Below are 12,659 nucleotides of genomic sequence, written 5' to 3'. Positions count from 1 at the left end.
TGTGCAACGCCACATAAGAACGGTAGTTGAAAATCACTAAAAGGATGTTTTCCACATGTGCACAATATTGATTTCATAACTGTTTGAGCAGTTGGCATCCACAATATGCATAAATCATGGAAATGTTAAAAGGTATCAGAAATCTTAGATGCACGGCAATTGTTTTCATTAGGACCTTGACCTACGTTGAGTGAGAGACAGGACACCCTAAGCCATAGGCTAGTCGTGGGGTCTAAGGGAAAGAGAAGTAAGGATAATGGTACATTCCTGTATACGATTAAATGGTACCTTGAGTGGATTTTGTGCGAAATGTTTATATGTTGAGCGACGCATCGAGGGGCCAATCCCCAAGGTGTAGGAGAGTCGCAGAGGGGTGGCGGCATTCAGCTGTTGGAGGACCCCCTATGTCTATGCTTCGTGCCATTAGGCAATGTGTAAGGGACTCCCTCTGAGGAGTAGTGGGTGAGAGAAGAGTGGACTACAAACGATGTAATACAAACGCAAGACATTTAGGAAGGCAATGTATGTGTCATCAACGCTCCTGGCCGCGAGGCCGCCGGGGGGTTGTTGAGCGCGTGTGATAGAGGTCCGGCTAGTGCACGAGCCAGTGCAGGCCCGTTTTAGGGTCCATCAGTGGTGCGTTTGTCGGGAGCCGCTTAAAAGTGGCGGTCCTCGAATCCTAGTTGTCTAGGGACCAACTAGCAGTTTATGCCAAAGGATACTGTGATTGATCCGTTATTTAGCGATAAGCATCGTCTAGCAGAAATCCAAAAGCAAGAGAGAGACGAAAGAGCTAGGCAACGTGCTGAAATTTTTAGGAGATATTCCCCTAAGCGTAGCGGTGCTGAACCCTTACGAGGGTGTGGATCTAGTGGTCTTGGGGCCACAAGCAATAAGTTAGGAGAAGGTGGAAGCTCTAGTGCTCCCCTTTCTTCCATAAGCCAGTCTACATCAAGTGCGGGAGGTGTAACCCCACCGTCCCCTATTCCTAGTGCAAATCCAATCCTCGTCATGGCGCAGCCTATTGCAATTCCAGCAGGAACGACGGATTTGCCGGCTCTAGGTTACCCGCTACCCATTTTTAATGGGCTAGTTGAGGAAGATGCGGAACTCCACATTAGGGAGTTTCAAAAGCTCATGTTTAACTGTCGCATCCAAGAAGAAGGACATTTAATGATGTTCTTCAACATGACTCTCAAAGGAAGAGCCGCTATATGGTATCATGGTTTAGAAGCCGGAACCATATTGAATATTGATTCATTTTATGGAGCTTTTCGAAGGGAGTTTGCCCCTGAAAGGGGTGGGCAATATTGGTTGTGTGTACTCAACGTGACCCGCGAAGAACCACACGAGGATATTCGTGCTTATGCGAAGAAGATAAAAGAGGTTTTCCATAAGTTGGACACCTCTATTCCTATCCCCGCAGCTGCCCAATTGCAATATTTCCTACATGGTTTGGACTTTAACATCCAATTGCAGTTGAGTAGTGTCCCCTTGGGGAATATAGATACTGCCATTACACGAGCACAAGAGGTGGAATCCCGACTACAAGCAGCCTATGCTTCTCGAGGTAATTCGAATATGGGTTTAGTATTGGGAAACAATGCGGCGATGGCCAATAGTGGCCAAGGGATAGCGATGGCTAACCCTAATGGGAGAGGGAACATGATGCAGAATGTCCCTTTATTACCAGCTCCCCCTAGCATATCGGTGCCTACGGGCAGTCAAATGACTCCAAATGGTGGAGGCCAGGCGGTCAATTCTAATGCCATGCCTGTGGCTCAACAACCAGTGCCTAATCGAATTGTTAGGCCGATGGAACGACACGGTAATGACCAAGGCTATGAGTCGAGTGCTTCCAATGTTCTTGGGGAGGTTAAGGACATGATGAAGCATTATACCGACATGATTACGGAGCAATATCGGCAAATAGCCGTTGATGTCAACTTCCTTAAAAAACAACAAAATTTGATAGGAAGTAGATACCCAGATGAGGGTGCACCTTCGAGGTTTAGGTGCAAATGGTGTGGTGGGCAACACTATCCAAGAAATTGCCCAAATGTTAAGTGCAACATTTGTGGAAATTCGGGCCATTTAGCAGCTACTTGCTGGAGTAAGATCAGTTCCCTCCAGCGAGGTAGTCGGCAGCCAGGGCTTGTTAATCATCGTGTGCAAGGAAATAATTCCTAGCGAGAAGATGAGCCTAAACAAATACTTCAACGACCAAAGACTACAGTGGAGGAGCTACCAAGTGGTAGTGGGGTTAGTTTGATTGAGGCTATATGCGTTAACGATGCTGAAACCTCTAATCTGCGAGCTGTTCTTACAAGATATTAAAAGGGTAGAGAAGCCGACAAGGATAAGCCTATCGACGGAAACCCTAAACAAGGCGACAAAGGAATGCAAGTTTTGGATCCTGCCATGGAAGGGGGACCTTTGAAGCCCGTGGAAAGTAAAGCCGATAAGGAACCACCAAAGAAGAAGGTGAAAGTTAAGAAAGAGGCAATAAAGCCGGTTCAGCGAGACCTAAAGAGCAGATGGTTTGGCGTGAAAAGCGAGCTGTATCGAGCTATCATGAATTCGATTTGGCGAGCTCTCTTTGCTAAGTCAAGCCGGATGTGAATCTTTTACAGCTTATTAAGCTTTCCCCAGGAGTACACAAGGAATTTAGAAAGATCCTACGTACCGGGTATATCGTAGAACCTTTGGGTATTGCGCGAGTTGGTGATGACTGGTTCGAGCATGCTGAGAAGCATTGCCCAAGGGTTGCAGCCTATGTCGATGGGATATTGGTAGATTATGCCATTGTCGACACGGGATCATCTGTTAACATTATGAGTTCTGAACTGATGGAAAGGTTGGGTCTTGCAATCCAGAAAGATACCTCCACAATTCTCAGAATGGCAGATGATAGTTTGAGACAGCCGGAAGGCTGCATTACTAAGGTCCATGTCACTGTTGGAAATGTAGAATGCCTGTTGGACTTTAGGGTGATTCGTTTTGCAGGCCGTCCAAGTTACCAAGTATTACTCGGACGACCTTGGATCTTGCAAGCGGACTGCCAAGTAGATATACCCGCCGGTCGACTAATATTCGGTAGAGGTGCCTAACGTGTGGTGGTTGATGCTTATCCTGAGTCCTCGCAGAGTGAGAGAGCTCCTCTATCTTCTACAGAATTGGAGACATTAGAAGATCTATCTGCTAGTGAGACATCATCGAGTGATGAGTCCAAAGAGGGATCCACCACAGAAGACATCTATCAGATTACTTTGAACAAGCCGATAGAGGGCCAAGATCGTATAAGAGATGCAAATGTTATCGAGCTAGACCTTGGTATGCCTGATGATTCGCGGCCAATCTAATTAGGTTCTATGCTCAGCACAGCAGAAAGGGAGGACTATGTGGCCTTGATTCAGGAATTCCGTGATATCTTTGCCTGGAGTTATGATGAGCTGAGAGGCATTCCTCCTAGTCTTGCTGTTCATACAATTCCGTTGAAAGAGGGCAGTCGTCCTGTACGACAGAAAGTAAGGCGTATGCCTTTCGAACTGAGGGACGGGCTATTTGAAGAGTTACAGAAGCTTCGAAAAGCAGGTTTGATTTTTCCTGTGCAACACACTGAATGGTGTTCGCCAGTTGTGATCAGAAAGAAGAAGAATAATCAAATCCGATTATGTGTAGACTTTAGGGAGCTGAATAAGCAGACAGTTAAGGACTACCCGTTGCCATTTATTGACCAGATTTTGGATCAATTAGCGGGTAGGGAAATATATTCGTTTATGGATTGCTTTGTAGGATACAACCAAATGGCAATTGTAGAAGAGGACAAGTTGAAAACAACTTTTATTACTGTATTTGGTACTTTTGCGTACCATGTGATGGCCTTTGGTTTATGCAATGCGCCTGGTTCGTGGCAACGAACAGCAAATAAGACATTCGGTGACATATCCCCTGAAGAGTTGAAGGTGTTTATTGATGACTTAGGGGCCACCACCGTGAGAGAAAGGCAGCTGATCATTTTAAGAAAATGCTTTGAGCGCTGTAGACAATTTTGCATCGCCTTAAACCCACGGAAGTGTGTTTTTGGAGTACCTTATGGGCTATTGCTGGGTCATGTGGTCAGTTCGGTAGGAATTGCGATAGACCCCGAGAAGGTCAAAGTTATAGTTGCCATGGGTCCACCATGCACTCCGAAATAAGTTCATAGCTTTTTGTCTTCAGTTGGTTATTACCGTAGATTCATAAACGCCTTGGCAGAAAGAACGTTGCCACTTACAAATTTATTGTCCTTTAGCTGTTTGTTTGTATGGAGCGACCCTTGTAAGGTAGCATTTGAGGATGTGAAACAAGAGCTAGCAAGAACGCCCGTTTTAAAAGCACCTAAAAGAGGTGAGGTATTCTATATATTTTCAGCAGCCACCATATATAGTATCAGGTGCTGTTTAGCCCAAATTTGGGAAGAGAAGTGGTACCACCCGATTGCTTTTGCTAGCCGGAAGCTGGGGGTATCCGAAATCAATTATACCTACATGGAGAAGTTGTGTCTAGCGATGGTCTTTGGGACCAAGAAATTCAGGCATTATATTCTCTATGAGAAAGTCGTGCTTTATACGAAGGCGGAGGGGCTTCGATTATTGATGAATAAGCTACAGCCACCTAATCGTCTAGCAAAGTGGTTGATCACTTTGCAGGAATTTGATTATGAAATCAGGAGTAAGCCACCAAGGTTGCAAGGCATCGTGGAATGTCTAGTGGACTTTGGGGAGCCGAAAGAATCTGTGGCTGAAGGTAGTACATGGAGTTGTTATTTAAAATAGATACGACATCTATTCCCTCCTAGTATGCTGCAATATCCCATTATTTATCGACGGGAGAGGCGGGATCCGAATTATCTAAAGCTGAGAGAAGGAAAATTAAGCAGCAAGCGTTAAAGTTTGCTTTGATTGCATGTACATTATATCGGCAAGGGGTTAATGACATCTATCGCCGATGTGTGATGCCTGACGAGGTGCCATTCATTTTGGAAGAGTGCCATGATTCTGCTTGCGGTGGCCATTTTGCTGGACGGCTTACAGCACAAAAGGCTTTAAGAGCAGGTTGTGGTGGCCTGCCATCTTCCAGGATGCGTTTGCATATGTCAAGAGATGTGATATTTGTCAACGACATGATAGTCGAGAGAATAGGAAACGACCACTCACCCCTATTATGGCGATACTTCCATTTGAGAAGTGGGAAATAGACTTTGTGGGTCCTATTACTCCGTCGTCGACTGCGCAAAAGAGGTATATCATTGTAGCAACTGACTACTTCACAAAGTGGTCAGAAGCACGTGCAACAAGGAAAGATGATGCTAAAGAAACTGCTAGCTTCCTTTTAGAGCAGATAATATGCCGGTTTGGTCCACCGAAAGAATTAGTGTCGGACCGCGGAACCCATTTCCTGAATAAGGTGATTAAGGGTTTGACAGAGATGTGGCAAATCAAGCATAACAAGACAACCCCATATAACCCGCAAGCCAATGGACAAGTTGAAAGCACCAACAAGCAGCTTGTGGGCATCCTGTCCAAAATTGTATCGGAAAAGAAACGGGATTGGGATAAAAAGTTATACGTGGCAGTGTGGCCTATAATACGACCTTCAAACGAGCCACTAGCCATACCCCGTTCAAGTTAGTATATGGGGAGGAGTGTGTCTTGCCTTTAGAGATTGAGCTGCCGACTATTCGGTTTGCCATCAATCATTCTTTGAGTGATGAAGTCGCACTTTTTGAGTGCTTGATGACACTAGCACATTTAGATGAGCTTAAGCTACAGAGCTTATTACACCAAGAAGTGGTGAAGCGCTGAATGAAGCAGTTACATGACCTCAAAGCCAAGAAATACACCTTCAAGAAAGGACAGCTTGTTTTGTATTATGACGCACGACGTGAATTATTTCCAGGCAAGCTAGAGCCCAAATGGGATGGGCCCTATAGGATCATTAGAATAGGAAATAATAAGTCCACATTTTTGTTAGCTGACCTTGAGGGGGTAGAATTTAAAAATAAGGTTAATCTTAATAAGATTAACCTTATTATTTTTTATTGCACTAATACTATGACTACCTTGCAGGTCTAGGCGAGATCGATCAAATATCTGCAAGGAAATCGTGATAGAGGTTGATGGGTCGTCTGATCCCTTATTTAGAACACCCGTATTTAGAACAGAGATATCATCAGGGAAAGCTCATTTGGTGGAGCAAAGGATATAAGGTGACCGAGCAAGAAGGCGGGACGTTTATTTGGGAAATCAAGGTCTTCTGCCATCACTGCCTACAAATTTTGACGAGCATCCCTGTTGAATTCAATGATGATGAAGGGATGGAGCCTACAGTCCACCCGTTGAATATGCTGAATTTCGATTACCGTAATTACGAGTAGAGTTCCGGATGGCGGGATATGTAAACCCTTTATGGACATACACCTTGTACTTTGATGGGGCGTCCAGGGATGCATGCAAAAAAGGAAGTGTAGGAGTTGTCATCCGAGACCCCCGACGATGCATTGTCATTTTAAGCGTTGTGCTGGACAGGTTTCGTGATCCGTGGAATCTGGTGGAGCCTGGAGGAGACTTTGCTGCGATGGAAGCTTCTTGTGGCCAATCTAGGTGATATCCCTCCTTTACGAGTACCTTTCTTTCCTGTTATATGTATATTTGTACTTGTCGAGGGGATATATCTTTGTTGGGGACCGGCAACCAAGGCATGAAGTCCCAGGTTCAGGCTAAGTATGTTTGAGGGAGGTCGGAGTAGTCATTGCCTCCTGTAAAGACATTGTTAGGCCTCGAAAGACCTGTTTTAGAAGGAAGTCCTAGTGGCCCTGTTCTGCTAGCCTGCTAGGCACTCGTTCTAGGAGTTCTTGTTAGTAGTGAGGCAATTAGAGAAGCCTGCTAGAAGATAATAATGATGATGCCAAGCAACCCTGAACATCCTAAAAGATGAATATAAATACGAAGGTGTGTAAAAAGGGGTTCTAACCCCTATCAAAGAAAAGAAAGGGAATGAAAAGATATAAGCAGTTGATCATTGCCTTGCGAAGGCCTGGTAGGTTCCTGGGGACGAATCAGACCCGGGGCCGATACCTTGTCTTCCTAGGGGTGGCTTCTTGCTGAAGAATGAATGACAAAACAAGGAAGGTTGGAGCGAAAATAAAAGTGAGCGTTAGAAAAGGATTAAGTGTCACCTTGCGAGGGCTTGGTAGGTTCTTGGGTGCCGAGACAGGTCCTGAGGCCGATGCCCTGTTCTCCTTGGGTCACTATGCTCAGCTCCCTCCTTTTTACATGCCCAAGTATGTTAATAAAATACAAACCCTAAAAGAAGAAATGTACTGAAAGAAAGTACTCCTTGATCAGGCTATAGGAGTCCTCGCCTTGTAGGAGCTCCTAGTTGTGTTGTCTTTAGTTGGTAAGTAGTTCAGACTACCACTCAGGGCAACCTCTTTGATAGGTTTTTCAGTTTGGCTGTGTTGGAGCAGTTGGTTAGTGACTTGCTTCGGATCTTCTATTAGATGCTGCTAGGCCTACTCCTTGTGGATGTCATGCCTTGGTTCTGTCCAGGGGTAGGGGGAGCATTGTGCTGGGTTTTATTATATATTTATTTTGTATCAGTTTGATGCTTCTTTGGTTGTTTATGTGCAAATATGTTCGTGGATTCGACGGGCTGAGTCGCCCTATCCCGTGGTCGCCAATGAGAGCGGAATTTAGGTGCCGGGAAGTGCTTAAAAATAGCTAAAAATTATGAATACCAAGAAAAAAATATTCACTGTCAAAGGCGGCGGCTCGATCTAGGATGATTTTCAGCGCCAAAGTGCTTTAAAGGTGCCCGAGCGACACTTCTTGATTTTTCATAAATTTTCAAACAGTCGTACGGGTTGACATGAGCTACTGGCCAATGCGGGATGCCAAGCCGGACGCCCAGGATTTTTCAGAGCTAAATTCAGAGTCCGGACGGGGAAATGGCCACAAAATGGTCAAGATATGAAAAGGTGGACACTTGGGAGGCCAAATTTGAGCATGCTTTTTGAGTTTGGACCCCCCCCCAAAAATTTTATGCACCTTATGAAGCAAAAAACGTAGAGAGAGAATGAAGAGGGATGAAAAAACGTGATCAACAGAGGGCGCCGATTTTTTCGCCATGGATGGAGAGAGGGCATCATGGATGTTACAAACACCCTGCCTAATGGATTATGGGGCTTCATTCCCTCCTGTCTGTGGATCTTATCGCGGTCCTTCGCTCCTCAATTGATGGCTTGAATGCTGAGATAGAAATCTAGTCTTTCTCTCTCCTCCCTCTCTCTCTTCTAAGGGGGAATTCATGTGGGAAGAAGAAGGAAGAAGAAAGAATGATGGAGGCTTGTGCGGCATGGATCGGACTGCTCCCCGGGCTGGAAATGGTGATTTGTGATTGTGCTGGACATGAAGTGCTACTGATTTTCAGATTTGCAGCCATGGACATGAAACCCGAAACACGCAAATAAGCGGTAATTCAAATTTTTCAAAGGAAATTTGAGATTTCATGGCTTTTGATTGATAAAATGTTGTTCATGTGGGCTAAAAATTGTTTATGTTGCTGCTTTCCATGAGTACTTGTTGATCATAATTAGAAAATTAGAAAAATATGCATCTTGTGGTTCAAAATAATACACTAAAACACGTAAAATATGAAAAATCAAGGGAAAATGATGTTTTTGGGCATAAAAATGGAAAAATGAATAGGAACACCAACTAAATTTTCATTTTGCTGGAAGAAGGAACTAAGGGCCACAGCCCATAACCTATTTTGAATTTTCAGTAATTAATTAATGCAAAAAATAAGGGAAAATACAAGGAAAATATAGGAAAATCACTAAAAATAGGGGAAAAATGCATTTTGGGTACAGAAAATTAATGAAAATTAAGAACGATGTTTGTGAATATTTGTGGGGACTGAAGCATGAGGATTTGCCTCAGTTCAACCCCACCTTCTTGTTCTAGTGTGTTTTTCCCGCTTTTTACACATAAAATGATGGCAAAATGCCCTATAAATCTATACCACAATGCAACATTTGATCGATGAGAGGGTAGAGTGGTTAAAGTGTGTCTAAATGTGGAGTAACATGATGAAAAGATTGCTGTTTTTCTTTGCATGCCATATAGGTCGGTGAATAATTATAAAATAAGGGCCTAGTAGCACGAGGGTTTCCTCAGTGCTAGGTTTGTGCAACGCCACATAAGAACGGTAGTTGAAAATCACTAAAAGGATGTTTTCCACATGTGCACAATATTGATTTCATAACTGCTTGAGCAGTTGGCATCCACAATATGCATAAATCATGGAAATATTAAAAGGTATCAGAAATCTTGGATGCACGGCAATTGTTTTCAGTAGGACCTTGACCTACATTGAGTGAGAGACAGGACACCCTAAGCCATAGGCTAGTCGTGGGGTCTAAGGGAAAGAGAAGTAAGGATAATGGTATATTCCTGTATACGATTAAATGGTACCTTGAGTGGATTTTGTGCAAAATGTTTATATGTTGAGCGACGCATCGAGGGGCCAATCCCCAAGGTGTAGGAGAGTCGCAGAGGGGTGGCGGCATTCAGCCGTTGGAGGACCCCCTATGTCTGTGCTTCGTGCCATTAGGCAATGTGTAAGGGACTCCCTCTGAGGAGTAGTGGGTGAGAGAAGAGTGGACTACAAACGATGTAATACAAATGCAAGACATTTAGGAAGGCAATGTATGTGTCATCAACGCTCCTGGCCGCGAGGCCAGGGGGTTGTTGAGCGTGTGTGATAGAAGTCCGGCTAGTGCACGAGCCAGTGCCGGTCCGTTTTAGGGTCCATCACCTCCACTAAGGAGAAAAACTCTCCGTGTATCCAGAAAATTGACAGGTGTACACCGTGAATGCAAAAATCTAGATTAAATTTTAATTCCCAAAAGGAGCACTAATATTAGCATGTATATGCTATCAATGGTCTCCTCAGATAGCAGCAAAATACTCCTTGCTCAGCTTAGTGTCAGGCTTCACTGTCTTCTCACTAGGTTTCTAGCGTGCAGGACAGACCTCATATGGATTGTCTTGCATGTATTGAACAGCCTGGAGGGTCCTGAGGGTCTCGTCCACACTACGCCCAATTGCAAGATTGTTGATGGTAGCATGCTGAATAATGCCTTGCTTGTCAATGATTAAAAAAAGACCTCGAAGGGCAACACCCTGGCCAAGAATGAGGACATTGTAGGCATTCAAAATGGTTTTTGTTAAGTGAGCAACAAGTGGATATTTCAGGTCACCCAAACCGCCAGACTTCTTGTCAGTCTGGATCCATGCAAGGTGGGAAAACACACTATCAATAGACACAGCAAGCTCAGCTTCTCAAACTCTGCATAACGGCCACTGAAAGCAGTGATTTCTGTGAGGCAAACGAATGTGAAGTCAAGTGGGTAGAAGAAGAGCACAACATACTTCTTGCCCCTGTAGTCAAAGAGTTTCACGTTGATGAATTCTTGATCAAAGACAGCTTCTCGCCTTCCTGCTTCTGTCAACCTTGGCGCATTGCAAGGTCCTCACAGACGCCATTGCTATAGGCCAACCAGTGCATCGGCAACATCCACAAGGGTTTTTCCTGGCATCGGTGGCATGCTCCTCCTGAACTGAACCCGAGCTAATCGAGTACTGTAGTGATGTGGCCATGGCAGATCTTATTACGATCTGCAAATTCGAGTCCTGGTGGTGGCACGGATGATGATCTTTGTGCGCATGGGAGTGACACAGACCTCGATGCCTAAGGAAAGAGCTGAGAGTTGAACCTGAGAATGTCGGTGAGAGGGAGCAACAGGAACTTGAAATGACAATGAAGGGCGAGGGGATAAGATCGGGAATGTCAGCCCCTGCTACAAGGACTAAGAAGCTGGGTAGGGAGATGGCAAAGATGAAGGAAGGAAGGAAGGAATGAAGGGCAGTTGGATGGATGGATGAAGGTTCAGCTCTGAGAACAATAGGTCCCGTGCCAGAAATTTTCTCCGTCAGACTCTCCAGCGGCGCCTGCAAGTGATTCGAAGAGATTTAGAGAACTATGACTCAAAATTTCACATGGAAGGTTCTGATGTGGACAATCATGTGGAAATCCAGGGGATTATGTGGATGCTCAAGGTTTTGAAGAGCTGCTTCAGCAGTTGATTGATACTGATAGCTCTCGGAGAGGAGCTCCCCCAGCAGCTAAGTCAGCTGTGGAGTGCCTTCCACAAGGACGAGGTCATCACTCGCGAGTACACCATCAATCTGCACAAGCGCCTCCATGGCTGCACCTTCAAAAGAAATCTCCTAAGGCTGTGAAAGAAATCAAGAAGTTTGCACAGAAGGAGATGGGAACTTCCAATGTCCGTATCGATGTGAAGCTGAACAAGCACCTTTGGAGCAGAGGTATTAGGAATGTTCCCAAGCGCATTAGGGTGTGCATTGCACGGAAGCGCAACATTGAGGGGGGTACTGTAATTTTAGCAGGTACTATTGATGGTGTACCTCATGAAATAAGTGTCATGTCTCATGGTTCATACCCCCCTCCAGTGGAAGGGTGCTAATTTTCCGCCAGCACAGGGAGATGGAAGACACAGTAGTTATCCGGCCTTCATTTGCGAAGCTTCGATGTGGTTGTTGTTGTGATGGTAAACAAGCAGCTGGACAACAGGAGGAACCAAGTATCCTTCTGCTCATCACACCGAAATCCATAGCTGCTCCTGATACTCGGTGAAGGACACGAGAACGACGAACTACTTGCCTGCTACAGAGACACACAGAGAGAGAGAGAGAGAGAGAGAGAGAGAGAGAGAGAGAGAGAGAGAGAGAGAGAGAGACAGGGGTACGACAACAAACATGTGGCTACATTTCAGAATCTGGACTCTTTAAAGATATCACTCACAGATGTGAGCCATTACTTTGACTCAGCCCCAACAAAACTAATGCAAGGGTTGAGGAAGGAGGAGAGAGAACGGAAGGATCTATACTGCCTAAAAGCTTTCAATGCTACCTCTTGGGAATGCCCACTGGTCACTCCAGTGCTCCCTCTAAGTACTACAGTGTCCTCCTCCACTAAAACCCTAGAATTTTTACCTCAATGTTGAAAAACGACCTGCCATTTTTGTCTTCCTGCTTCCATTTTTGGTCCAAGCTCCATTTAGGACTCCAAGAAAGGCTGTCATCTCTGCCTACAGTACTCCCTGTGTACCTGTGTGTTTGAGTAACTAGGGTTTTCGACTAAAAGGAGACTAGTTTTGAAAATAAGGAGAGAGAAAAGAAAGGATCTAAAAGCTAAGCTCTGATACCAACTGTAATGAAGGGGAACTTAGGAGAGAGAAGGAGAAGGGAGAGACTGCAAAGAGGAGAGAGAAAGAGGGTGATGAGGAGAGAGATACTAGAAGTAGAGAGACAAAGGCAAGAAGAGGAGAGAGAAATGGTTGGCAGCCATGGAAGGACAGGGAAGAAGGTGAAGAAGGTGAAAGGACAAATGTGTATTCATCAAGTGGTGCCTATGCAGTGTCCCTTACACCTTTTATACTTAGGTCAAGTTGACCTAAGTATTTTCCTCCATTACAAATGCCAAACAATGCCTCTCGTAGCTCAAACAACTAAAAAACCCAAATCCAAGTA

At 44.8% G+C, this 12,659-nt stretch overlaps 2 pseudogenes; one reads left to right on the top strand and one right to left on the bottom strand.

Annotated features, from left to right (window-relative positions):
- Window positions 1-9,995: 9,995 nt before the first annotated feature.
- Window positions 9,996-10,706, bottom strand: LOC148021849 (2-Cys peroxiredoxin BAS1, chloroplastic pseudogene; annotated as a pseudogene).
- Window positions 10,707-10,893: 187 nt separating this feature from the next.
- On the top strand, window positions 10,894-11,593 carry LOC148021848 (large ribosomal subunit protein eL31 pseudogene; annotated as a pseudogene).
- The last annotated feature ends 1,066 nt before the right edge of the window (window positions 11,594-12,659 follow it).

The sequence above is a fragment of the Lygodium microphyllum genome, chromosome 17 (genome assembly GCF_053477565.2).
Source record: "Lygodium microphyllum isolate KBCC chromosome 17, Lygodium_microphyllum_v1.1.10, whole genome shotgun sequence".
In the NCBI taxonomy this organism is placed as follows: Eukaryota; Viridiplantae; Streptophyta; class Polypodiopsida; order Schizaeales; family Lygodiaceae; genus Lygodium; species Lygodium microphyllum.
Note: the sequence above shows the minus strand (reverse complement) of the source record. Positions and strands in the feature narration are given on the sequence as shown.